Genomic DNA, 13672 nt, shown 5'->3' on the forward strand with positions numbered 1-13672 from the left:
AACGGAAAAAAAAAATAAAATCTTTCTTTTTTTTTTTTTTTTTAAAGTAAGGGCCTTTTATTCTGGGAAAGAAGAGTAAAAGCACGCTGTGATAGAGCCAGAGCGAGGCATTTTTTACTCTTTAACTTGGTGATGCGGACCCAGAAGTCCGCGTTAGGAGCTGGGGTGACGCACCTTCCTGGTTTACAGACTTTGAGGAGCTACCTAGTAGGAGACAGTTTATAGCCTCTTGAAGGAAAACACCAGGAACGCTGGTCTGCAGAACCAGGATTCAAATCCAGATTTCTTGAACCCGAACTACTTAAGTCTTTACTGTCTCTCATTATCTAGCCTTCAGGCTTGTACAAAAGGAGTAAGGAATTTCCGACCGAGTACCAGGGCTTATAACACCCTGAGCATTAAATGTGCAGGAGCTTATAGTGCAATTCAGTATTTCTACCTAGATACCTTTCTCAGTGTCTTTTTAGCTTTCTTTCTCTTTGGTCTGATGCTGGGAGAGAAAAGGCCTCAGTTTTTTAAAGGTTTCTCATCATTATTTCACATTTCAATTTAATTTGCTCCCTGAATTTCTATCAGTTTAATAACCCTAGTCTCAAGCATGTGGGGTTAACACGACTGTCTAATTGTTGTTCAGTGGCTAAATCTTGTCCAACTCTTTGCCACCCCCAGGGACTGCAGCACACCAGGCTCCTCGGTCCTCCACTGTCTCCAAGAGTTTGCTCACATTCATGTCCATTGAGTCAGTGATGCTGTTTAATTCATCCTCTGCCTCCCCCTCCTCCTTTGGCCTTCAATCTTTCCCAGCATCAGAGCCTTTCCAATGAGTCACATCAGGTGGCAGAAGTATTGGAGCTTCAGCATCAGTCCTTTCAATGAATATTTAGGGTTGATTTCCTTTAGAATTGACTGGTTTGATCTTCTTGCAGTCCAAGGGACTCTCAAGATTCTTCTCTAGCACCACAATTCAAAAGCATCAATTCTTCAGCTCTCAGCCTTTCTTATGGTCCAGCTCTCACATCTGTACATTACTGCTAGAAAAACCATAGGTTTCACTATATGGACCTTTGTTGGCAAAGTGATATCTGTGCTTTTGTAACATGCTGTCTGGTTTTGTCATAGTTTGAATAGCTAGCAAAGCTAGGCTTCAAAGGTGAGTGAATGGAAGAAGATTGTTGGAGCGATGGAAATCTGGCTGGATGGGCAGAAGTAAAGAGAAAGACCCACCCAAATTATCCAGATCATCTCTCATCTTAAGATTCTTAATTTAACCATATCTATGCTGCTGCTGCTGCTAAGTCGAGTCAGTCATGTCCGACTCTGTGCGACACCATAGACGGCAGCCCACCAGGCTCCCCCGTCCCTGGGATTCTCCAGGCAAGAACACTGGAGTGGGTTGCCATTTCCTTCTCCAATGCATGAAAGTGAAAAGTGAAAGTGAAGTCGCTCAGTCGTGTCCGACTCTTAGCCACCCCATGGACTGCAGCCTACCAGGCTCCTCCGCCCATGGGATTTTCCAGGCAAGAGTACTGGAGTGGGGTGCCATTGCCTTCTCCGAACCATATCTGTAACGTCCCTTTTACCATTACATATACAGATGTTCCAGAGAAGGCAATGGCACCCCACTCCAGTGTTCTTGCCTGGAGAATCCCAGGGACGGGGGAGCCTGGTGGGCTGCCGTCTATGGGGTCACACAGAGTCGGACATGACTGAAGCGACTCAGCAGCAGCAGCATACAGACATTCTTGGGATTAGGCATGGACATTTTGGGGTGGCCATTATTCAATTTGTCACATCCCCTTCCCACTACATGCATGATTTAAAGGTGGAGGAAATGTAGGAATGAACTGTTGTTGAATATTGGCAAGAGTTTGACATAGGTGTTGTCTGGCTTTCACCTAATAGTTACCTAACGTTCATTGTGTGCTTGCTATGTGTCAGGTACATATTTATTACAAAATTTGATGGGTGAATCCTTAACTGTTTTCTAACTTGTTCCCATTCCAAAGACCAGATTTTTTAACAGGGCCAAGGGCCAGTTTCAAAAAAGGGCAACAGCACATCTGTTCAGAGAGAGTTCTGGTTCGTTATTCTAAAAACGTCAAGAACATTTTGTAAACCTATGCCTCCCCACCCATTCCCCCAAAACATTAAGGGTAATTAGATATTTCCAAATTGCCATAGATAAAACACTCAGAGAGGGGTAACCACACTGTAGAACCGAGGTTGGAAGTCAAGCTCTCTAGTGTCTCCTCACTACCATACCAGGAACTTGGTCAATCACATGAATGGAATAGCATAGAGATTCCAGAAATGGTTTTAATCTTCTGTACTCTCTGACTAATCAACAAGAAGCCGCACAATGATGAGAGGAAGGGGTCATCACTAATAAAAGTTGTCAGGACACATGGATTACATTATGGAAGAGAAGTCACTACGATTCATATCTCACATCATACACTGCAATTCATTCCAGAGGGTAAAAGAATATTTTAAAGCAAAACAAACAAGGAGAATGAAAATCAGAATGTCCTTATGTGTTCTAGCAGTCGAGAACTAGAGTGGACAGCTTTTTGTGCCTCTGCCCAGCTCACAGGGATTCTTCCCTCTTTGGAAACTGGCCCCCCTAACCCCCAAGCCATAGGGGTGAGTCTTGAGAAGCTGTGTTTGTACTGTAAGATTTGGTCTCCTGGACAGAATTGACTGGATCAAGCTTGGGCACTGTGTTAGTATCCTAGGACTGCTGTAACAAAGTATAGTTGACCCTTGAACAATGTAGGGGTTGGGGCACCAACATCCTTTATAGTTGAAAATCCCCAGAGAACTTGATGGTCAGCCTTCTGGATCCACAGTTCCACATCTATGAATTCAATCAACCCTGATCATATGGTACTGTGGGAAGTATCTATTGAACAAAACCCATGTATAAGTGAACCAGTGCAGTTCAAACCCGTGTTGTTCAAGAGTCAACTCTACCACAAACTAGATAGCTTACAGCAGAACTTATTGTCTTATAGTTCTGAGAGCCAGAGTTCTGAGACCCTGTTGGCAGGATCGTGCTCCCTCTGGCCTCTAGGAGAGGATTCTTCCTCACTTGCCTCTTCCAACTGCTGATAGCCCTAGGCGTTCCTTGGCTTGTGGTAGCATAACTGCAACCCCTGCCTCATTTTTACATGGTGCTCTTCCTTCTGAGTCTGTGTTCCAATTTCTCCTTCTTATAAAGACACCAGTTATATTGGGATAAGGGCCCACCCGACTCCAGTATGACCTCATCTTAATTACCTCTGCAGCCACCCTATATCCAAATAAGGCCACATTCTGCACTACTGGAGGGGTAAGGATCCAGCATATCTTTTGAGGGGAACACAATTTAACTCATAACAGGCCTCTAGCCTAAACTGTGCCAGAGTTCCCTCCGTGGGACTTTGGAACTGAAAATGAGATTCTGGTCACAGCCTGGGCTGACTGGTCTGGTGGAGAAAGAGGAGACAAAAGGAATCTGAGACTCAGCTTCTCAACACCGTATAGACTGAGTAACAGAGAAAGTCTGTTTGCAGAAAGCAGAATGAAACAGATTGGGGGTGGGGCAGAGGAAGGCGGGCCGAGGAAGGATCCTCCTGGAAGCAGCTTTCACTGTGGTCCTGCCATGTTTCTGCAGCTCCACGGCTGTCCTGTCTTGGACTCCCGGAGACACTCTGTGTACTTACAGAAAAGCCCACTTTATTTGCTTAAGGAAGTTCAACTGGATTTCTGTTGCTTACAAGCAAAGCTAATAGAAAAGCTATAATCACAGTAAGATGCTGTATCAGTTTTTGGTTGGTGCTATATAACAACTCTCCACAAATGTAGTGCATAAAACAACACATGCTTATTACCATAGAGTTCTGTAGGTCAGAATCTGGTATGGGTCTCCCCAGGCTAAAATCAAGGTGCTGGCAAGGGCTGCATTTCTTCTGGAGGTTCCAAGCGAGAATCTCTTTCCTTGCCTTTTCCAGCTTCTCTAAGTCCACTTCTTCCGTTGTCAAAGCCAGTAACAGCAAATCAAGTCATTCTCACCACTCTCTCGTGTTTTCTGTAGCTGGGAAAGGTTCTCTGCTTTTAAGAACCTATGTGAATAGATTGGATCCACCTGCACGATCCAGGCTTCTCTCCCCATCTCAAAACCCTTAATCACATCCTTCTGCCAAATCCCTTTTTACCACGTAAGGCATCATATTCACAGGTTCTGAGGATTGGGTTGTGGACGTCTTTAGGACTTTCCAGGTGGCCCTAGTGGTAAAGAACCACCTGCCAATGCAGGTAGACATAAGAGACAGGGATTTGATCCCTGGGTAGGGAAGATCTCCAGGAGGAGGAAATTACACCTCACTCCACTATTCTTGCCTGGGAAATTCCATGGGTAGAGAAGACTGGTGGGCTACAGTCCATAGGGCCACAAAAAGTTGGACATGACTGAGCACACATCTTTAGGACACATTATTTTGTCTACCACAGATGCACAATAAAATATGACCATTTGTAACAAGATAGATGGCTGAGACCTTAATGATCGTTATTTGCACATTTTTTTTCTTATAAAATTTCTTCATTTTACATATTTGAACAACTTGGTCTGAAGCCTTGACCTCCTAAAACTTTTTATGAGGAACACAGGGTCAATGCTGTTCAGATTCAAAGACCTTTATTTAGCTGAAGTTCTTCCCATAGCTGAAGATTTAACTATCCCAGAAAGACACTAAATGAAGACATATTCCCAGAGGGCCCAATTGGAGAAGGGAAGGAATGAATAGAATGGGATCAAATGCTTATTTCCCACTAGAGAATTGCATATATTAAAATGTTATTATTGGGAAAAAGGCAATTGAAATTCCTCTAAGTGTAGAGTCTGAGGTGAATACCTGGATAAACATGTTTTCTGGCAGGAGACTGTAAGGGCCAGTTTATGTATAGACACAGGAAATGAAACATACACCTCTAGGAAAGTCGGTAAACACATGCCATTCATTCAACAAAGATAACGTGCCAGGTGTCATTTCAGCAATGGGTGCACAATGGAGAATAAAAAAATTCCTGTCTTCCTAAGTCTACTGGAGAGGACAGATTTATACAAAGTATGTTATATCTTAGTGGTAAAGAACCCACCGGCCAATGCATAAGACATGAGATGCAGGTCCGATCTCTGGCTCAGGAAGATCCCCTGGAGGAGGGCATGGCAACCCGTTCCAGTACTCTTTCCTAGAGAATCCCATGGATAGAGGAACCTGGCAGGCTGCAGTCCATGGGGTCTCACCGAGTTGGACATGACTGAAGGGACTTAGCCCAGCATGCATATATATAACATATGCTGTGATGTCAGGTAGCAATATAGGCTAGGGAAAAAAAGCAAGCTCTGAGGGTAGAGCCTGATGGACGAAGTGCTATTTTGGATGAGGCAGTTTAAAATGCCTTCATTTTTCGGCAGCCTAGCCATGTGGCTTGCGGGATCTTAGTTCCCTGACCAGGGATTGAACCCTGGGTCTCCAGCAGTGAAAGCATAGAGCCCTACCACTGGATCACCAGGGAACTCCCCAAAATGGCCTCGATTTTTAAAAATGATTTAATTCTAAACTATTATAGACTTATAGAACTTTGCAAGGAAATGTACAGGGAAGCCCCAAGCACTTTTCCCTAACCTCACCAAATTTGATGTCTCATGCAATTATAGTATGATATCAGAACCAAGAAACTGACATTAGTGCAGCCCATAGAGCTAATTCAGATTTCACCAGTCACACATGCACCATAGTGAAGTAAAAGTGAAGTCACTCAGTCGTGTCCGACTCTTTGCGACCCCATGGACTGTAGCCTATTAGGCTCCTCCGTCCACGGGATTTTCCAGGCAAGAGTGCTAGAGTGGATTGCCATTTCGTTCTCCAGAACATGCACCATAGATCTATGTAATTTTATTTTAAGTGTAGCCTTGAATAATCAACACAATCAAGGTACCAAAATGCATATATAAATTATGTCTCAATAAAACTGCTACAAAAAAAATACTCAATTGTGCCATCATCACAAGACACATCATTGGTATTACATCTGCATAACCACCTGTGTGCTCAGTCACTTCAGTGGTGTCTCTTTGCCATGCTATGAACAGTAGCCTGCCAGGCTCCTCTGTCCCTGACATTCTCCGGGCAAGAATACTTGAGTGGCTTGCTATTTCCTCCTCCAGGGGATCTTCCTGACCCAGGGATCGAACCCATGTCTCTTATGTCTCCTGCATTGGCAGGCGGGTTCTTTACCACTAGCACTAGCCATAGCCACACCCATTCCCTAACCCCTTCAGTTCAGTTCAGTTCAGTTGCTCAGTCGTGTCCGACTCTTTGCGACCCCATGAATCACAGCACGCCAGGCCTCCCTGTCCATCACCAACTCCTAGAATCTACTCAAACTCATGTCCATCGAGTCCATGATGCCATCCAGCCATTTCATCCTCTGTCATCCCCTTCTCCTCCTGCCCCCAATCCCTCCAGCATCAGGGTCTTTTCCAATGAGTCAACTCTTCACATGAAGTGGTCAAAGTATTGGAGTTTCAGCTTTAGCATCAGTCCTTCCAATGAACACCCAGGACTGATCTCCTTTAGAATGGACTGGTTGGATCTCCTTGCAGTCCAAGGAACTCTCAAGAGTCTTCTCCAACACCACAGTTCAAAAGCATCAATTCTTCGGTGCTCAACTTTCTTCACACGCCAACTCTCACACCCATACATGACTACTGGAAAAACCATAGCCTTGACTAGACAGACCTTTGTTGACAAAATAATGTCTCTGCTTTTTGATATACTATCTAGGTTGGTCATAACTTGCCTTCCAAGGAGTAAGCATATTTTAATTTCATGGCTGCAATCACCATCTGCAGTGATTTTGGAGCCCCAAAAATAAAGTCAACCACCGTTTCCACTGTTTCCCCATCTATTTCCCATGCAGTGATGGGACCAGATGCCATGATCTTAGTTTTCTGAATATTGAGCTTTAGGCCAACTTTTTCACTCTCCTCTTTCACTTTCATCAGGAGGCTCTTTAGTTCTTCTTCACTTTCTGCCATAAGGGTGGTGTCATCTGCATATCTGAGGTTATTGATATTTCTCCTGGCAGTCTTGATTCCAGTTTGTGCTTCTCCCTAACCCCTGGCAACCACTAATTCATTCTCCATCTCTATAATTATATTATTTCATGAATGTTACATATGAAATCATGCAGTAGATATCCTTTGAGATTGTTTTTTTCTTTCAGTAAAAAGGTCAGTTTTCATTCCAATCCCAAAGAAGGGCAATGCCAAAGAATGCTCAAACTACCATACAATTGTGCTCATGACTGAAGCGATTTAGCAGCAGCAGCAGCACATACTAGCAAGGTAATGCTCAAAAATCTTTCAAGCTAGTCTTTAACAGTACGTGAACCGAGAAACTACAGATTATTTTACAGATTATGAGCTGGATTTAGAAAAGGTAGACGAACCAGAGATCAAATTACCAACATCTTTTGTCATAGAAAAAGCAAGGGAATCCAGAAAAACATCTACATGTTCTTTTGACCAAGAGAAAGCTTTTTACTATATCAGTTCAGTTCAGTTCAGTCGCTCAGTCGTGTCCGACTCTGCAACCCCATGAATCACAGCACGCCAGGCCTCCCTGTCCATCACCAACTCCCGGAGTTCACTCAGACTCACGTCCATTGAGTCAGTGATGCCATCCAGCCATCTCATCCTCTGTCGTCCCCTTCTCCTCTTGCCCCCAATCCCTCCCAGCATCAGAGTCTTTTCCAATGAGTCAACTCTTCACATGAAGTGGTCAAAGTATTGGAGTTTCAGCTTTAGCATCATTCCTTCCAAAGAAATCCCAGGGCTGATCTCCTTCAGAATGGACTGGTTGGATCTCCTTGCAGTCCAAGGGACTCTCAGGAGTCTTCTCCAACACCACAGTTCAAAAGCATCAATTCTTCGGTGCTCAGCCTTCTTCACAGTCCAACTCTCACATCCGTACATGACCACTGGAAAAACCATAGCCTTAACTAGACGAACCTTTGTTGGCAAAGCAATGTCTCTGCTTTTGAATATACTATCTAGGTTGGTCATAACTTTTCTTCCAAGGAGTAAGCCTCTTTTAATTTCATGGCTGCAGTCACCATCTGCAGTGATTTTGGAGCCCCCCAAAATAAAGTCTGACACTGTTTCCACTGTTTCCCCATCTATTTCCCATGAAGAGATGGGACCAGATGCCATGATCTTCGTTTTCTGAATGTTGAGCTTTAAGCCAACTTTTTCACTTTCCACTCTCACTTTCATCAAGAGGCTTTTTAGTTCCTCTTCACTTTCCGCCATAAGGGTGGTGTCATCTGCATATCTGAGGTTATTGATATTTCTCCTGGCAATCTTGAGTCCAGCTTGTGCTTCTTCCAGCCCAGCATTTCTCATGATGTACTCTGCATATAAGTTAAATAAGCAAGGTGACAATATACAGCCTTGACGTACTCCTTTTCCTATTTGGAACCAGTCTGTTGTTCCATGTCCAGTTCTAACTGTTGCTTCTTGACCTGCATACAGATTTCTCAAGAGGCAGATCAGGTGGTCTGGTATTCCCATCTCTTTCAGAATTTTCCACAGTTTATTGTGATCCACACAGTCAAAGGCTTTGGCATAGTCAATAAAGCAGAAATAGATGTTTTTCTGGAACTCTCTTGCTTTGTCAATGATCCAGCGAATGTTGGCAATTTTATCTCTGGTTCCTCTGCCTTTTCTAATACCAGCTTGAACATCTGGAAGTTCATGGTTCACATATTGCTGAAGCCTGGCTTGGAGAATTTTGAGCATTACTTTACTAGCATGTGAGATGAGTGCAATTGTGCGGTAGTTTGAGCATTCTTTGGCATTGCCTTTCTTTGAGATTGGAGTGAAAAGTGACCTTTTCCAGTCCTGTGGCCACTGCTGAGTTTTCCAAATTTGCTGGCATATTGAGTGCAGCACTTTCACAGCATCATCTTCCAGGATTTGAAATAGCTCTACTGGAATTCCATGACCTCCACTAGCTTTGTTCATAGTGATGCTTTACAAGGCCCACTTGACTTCACATTCCAGGATGTCTGGCTCTAGGTCAGTGATCACACCATTGTGATCATCTGGGTCGTGAAGATCTTTTTTGTACAGTTCTTCTGTGTATTTTTGCCACCTCTTCTTAATATCTTCTGCTTCTGTTAGGTCCATACCATTTCTGTCCTTTATTGAGCCCATCTTTGCATGAAATGTTCCCTTGGTGTCTCTAATTTTTGGTGTCTAATTTTTTACTGTATGGATCACAACAAATTGTGGAAAATTCTTAAAGAGATGGGAATATCAGACCATTTTACCTGCCTCCTGAGAAACCTGTATGCAGATAGAGAAGCAAAAATTAAACCATACATGGACCAATGGACTGGTTCAAAATTGGGAAAGGAGTACGTCAAGGCTGTATATTTTCACCCTGCTTATTTAACTTCTATGCAGAGTGCAAAATGCTAGGCTGGATGAAGCACAAACTGGAATCAAGATTGCTGAGAGTGAAGAGGAACTAAAGAGCTTCTTGATGAAGTTCTCAAGAGGAGAGTGATAAAGCTGGCTTAAAACTCAACATTCAAAAGATGGAGATCATAACATCTGGTCCTATCACTTCATGAAACAATGGAAACAGTGGCAGACTGTATTTTCTTGAGTTCCAAAATCACTGTGGATGGTGACTGTGGCATGAAATTAAAAGACACTTGCTGCTTGAAAGAAAAGCGATGGCAAACCTAGACAGCATATTAAAAAGCAGAGACATCACTTGGCCAACAAAGGTCCGTATAGTGAAACTTACGGGTTTTCCAGTAGTCATATACAAATGTGAGAGTTGAACTATAAAAAAGGCTGAGCGCCAAAGAATTGATGCTTTCAAACTGTGGTGTTGGAGAAAACTCTTGAGAGTTCCTTGGACTGCAAGGAGATCAAACCAGTCAATCCTTAGGAAATCAACCCTGAGTGTTCTTTGAAAGGACTGATGCTGAAGCTCCAATACTTCAGTCACCTGATATGAAGAAATGACTCATTGGAAAATATCCTGATCCTGGGAAAGATTGAAGGGAGGAGAAGAAGGGGGCGACAGAGGACAAGATGGTTGGATGGCATTACTGACTCAATGGACATGAGTTTGAGCAAGCCCTAGGAGATGGTGAAGGACAGCAAAGTCTGGCGTGCTGCATGCAGTCCAAGGGGTCACGAAGAGTCAGACACTACTTAGTGACTGAACAATGACAACATAAATCCCTTGAGATCTGTCCAAGTCATTACATATATCATTCCTTTTTATTGCTGACTACTGTTCTATGGTGGACTTCCCAGATTGTGCAGTGGTAAAGAATCCGCCTGCAATGCAGGACACGTGAGTTTGATCCCTGGGTCAGGAAGTTCCCCTGCTGAAGGAAATGGCAGCCCACTCCAGTACTCTTGCCTGGGAAATCCCACGGACAGAAAAGCCTGGCGGGCTACAGTCCATAGGGTGGCAAAATTGTCAGACACGACTTAGTGACTAAACGGCAGCAGCGGCAGTGTTCCGTGGTATGGATGTACCACAGTTTGTTTAACCATTCATCCATTAAAAGACATTTGGTTAGTTTTTCAGTTTTGAGATATTACAGATAAAACTGCTATGAACACTGATGTACAAGTTCCTGCGTGGAAATAAGCCTTTGTTTCTTTTGGCTAAATGCCCAGAAGTGTGATGGTTTGGGTTGTATGGTAAGTGTATGTGTGCTTTTTTCAGAGGGGCTGGTTTCCAGAGGGACTGTATCGATTTTCATTGCCCAGCAATGTGGGAGTGATCCAGTTTGTCCCCAGCCTTGCCAACACTTGGTGTTAATCATGTTTTTCACTTTAGCCATTTTGATAAGTATTCCTGATTATCTCCTTGTAGTTTAATTTGCATTTCTCTAATGACTAATGATGTTGAATATCTTTTGATGGACTATTTGCCACCTATATATTCTCTTCTGTAGACTATGTTTTGCCCATTTTCTGATGAAATTGTTTTTTTAATGTTGAGTCTTGAGAGTTCTATATATATTCCAGATTCTAGATCTTTTTCAGATATGTGATTTGCAAATATTTTCTCCCAGTCTATAATGTCTTTTCATTCTCTTAACAGTATGTTTTGCAGAGCTAACATTTTAAGAATTCTGATAAGGTCCAATTTATTTTTTTTCTTATGGGTCATTCTTTTGATAAAGTCTAAGAACTCTTTGCTGAATCATAAGTCTTTAAAATTTTCGCCTATGTTTTTTTCCTAGAAATTTTATTGCTTTATATTTGTATGATTAATGAATTAATTAATGGCTGCACTGGGTCTTGGTTACTGTGTGTGGACTTTCTGTAGTTGCAGCAAGCAAGGGATACTCTCTTGTTGCAGAGCACAAGCTCTAGGGTGCACAGGCTCCGTTGCCCTGTGGCATTTGGGATCTTCCTGGACCAGGGATTGAACCAGTGTCCCCTGCATTGCAAAGAGGACAACGTAACCACTGCACCACAAGGGAAGCCCGACAAGATAATTTTGAGTTAATATTTGTATAAGCTGTAAAGTTTAGGTTGTTTCATATTTTTGCTTATGATGTCTAATTTCTCCAGCACCATTTATTGAAAAGATTACCCCTCTTCCATTGAATTTCTTTTGCTACTTTGTCAAAAATTAATTGGGCATATTTGGGGGCATACTTATGACTTCTCTATTCTATTCCATTGATCGATATATCTTTCTGTCAGTGCCACATTGTCTTGATCACTGTAGCTTTATAGTAAGCTTTAGAATCAAATTATTCCTCCCACTTTATTCTTCTTTTCCAAAAACTGTTTTGGCTACACTAGGGTCTTTCACTTTCTATATAAATTTTAGAATAAGCTTGTCTATGTCTGCAGAGAAACTTGCTGAGATTTCAGTAGGAATTGTGTTAGAGATTTAGGGAAAATTGACATCTTTACTACGTTGAATCTTCCAATCTATAAACAAGTGTGTCTCTCCAAGGATTTAAGTTGTCTCTCATTCCTTTCATGAGCATTGAATAATTTTCTTTATACAGGTCTTACACATATTTTTGGTAGATACATTTCATTTTCTTTGGAGCAATTATAAAGAATGCCTTCTTGAGGAGAAATAGTTGAAAGAGACCTGAGAGAAGGGAGAAGATGAAAGTGAACGGGAGTCAAAGGTTCTGAGGCAGGTGTTTGCTTGGTGTGTGAAAGGACCAGCAAAAAGAACATGTTAAAATGGAGTGAGCTAGAAAAAGAGTGGGGCTTCCCTATTGGCTCAGACAGCAAAGAATCTGCCTGCAGTGTGGGAGACTAGGGTTCGATCCCTGGGTGGGGAAGATTTCCTGGAGAAGGGCATGGCAATCCACTCCAGTATTCTTGCCTGGAGAATTCCATGGAAGAGGAGCCTAGAGGGCTACAGTCCATGGGGTCACTAAGAGTCAGACATGACTGAGTGACTAACACACACACACAGAGAAAAAGAGTAGCAGCAAATGAGATCCAGGCGGTTGCCAAGAGTCAACAGCATGATAAGATCTCAGAATTTACCTTGAATGTGGTGAGATGCCATTAGAGAGTTCTGAGCACAGGGATGATATGATCCGACTTACATTTTAAAAGGATCACCCTGGCACCTGGCTGGAGTGTATAAGGGTATACACTGGACTGTAGGCTGGACTGTAGGAGGGTATAAGGAAACAGAGGGCTCTGTTAGGAAGCTCCTGGAGTGGCCCAGGAGGCAGATTGACGGGAGCTCCAGCCAGGCTGGCAGTTGTGGAGGTAAGGAGGAGTAGTTTGAGTCTAGACATATTTCGAATGTGTAGCTGACAGGATACACTGATGGATTGACTGTGGGACGTAACTCAAAGAGAAGAGTCAAGGATGAGTCAAAGGTTCTTGCCTTGGGTGCAACTGGGTAAATGGTGGTGCCATTTATTGAGAAGAGGAAAACTACATTTTTTTTTTAGCTTTGTTTTTCTTCCTTTTTTTTTTTTAAAGAAAGTATAGTTTAGTTATTAATAATTTATAATGTTGCATTAATTTCTACTGTACAGCAAAGTGATTCAGTATATACATATATATGTGTGTGTGTATATATATATATATATATATATATACATTCTTCTTTATGCACATTCTTTTTATATCTTCTTTTCCATTATGGTTTATCATAGAATATTGAATATTGAATCTGTGCTATACAGTAGGACCTTGTTGTTTATCTATTCTATATATAAAAGCTTACATCTGTTAATCCTAACCTCCCACTCGATGTCTCCCCCAACCTCCTCCCCCTTGGCAACAAGTCTGTTCTCTATGTCCATGATTCTGAAAAACTATATTCTTTAGTATAAAAACAGAACTGTCACTGCACAGAAAAACCTAAAACCTGAAATACCATGTGCAGTCAGACTGAATGAGTAAGATTACTCTTTCCCAAACCAGGCCCATTTCTACACTGTTAACTACCAGTTGGAATTCCAGCAATTACTGAAATGGCACAAAAGTCCTTAATTTTGATGAAGTGCCATTTGTCTATATTTTCTTCTATTGCCTATAATTTGGGTGTCATATCCTTGAAATCATTGCCAGATTCAACGTCATGTA

At 42.4% G+C, this 13672-nt stretch overlaps 1 long non-coding RNA gene across 1 annotated transcript; it reads right to left on the reverse strand.

Annotated features, from left to right (window-relative positions):
• Positions 1 to 3543: 3543 nt before the first annotated feature.
• LOC129658635 (uncharacterized) lies at positions 3544 to 4067 on the reverse strand. Its single transcript, XR_008717470.1, has 2 exons — positions 3873 to 4067; positions 3544 to 3699 (listed from the first exon to the last, which is right to left on the reverse strand). It is a non-coding gene; the product is annotated as an uncharacterized LOC129658635 (long non-coding RNA).
• Positions 4068 to 13672: the final 9605 nt, after the last annotated feature.

Source organism: Bubalus kerabau, chromosome 8 (genome assembly GCF_029407905.1).
Source record: "Bubalus kerabau isolate K-KA32 ecotype Philippines breed swamp buffalo chromosome 8, PCC_UOA_SB_1v2, whole genome shotgun sequence".
In the NCBI taxonomy this organism is placed as follows: domain Eukaryota; kingdom Metazoa; phylum Chordata; class Mammalia; order Artiodactyla; family Bovidae; genus Bubalus; species Bubalus kerabau.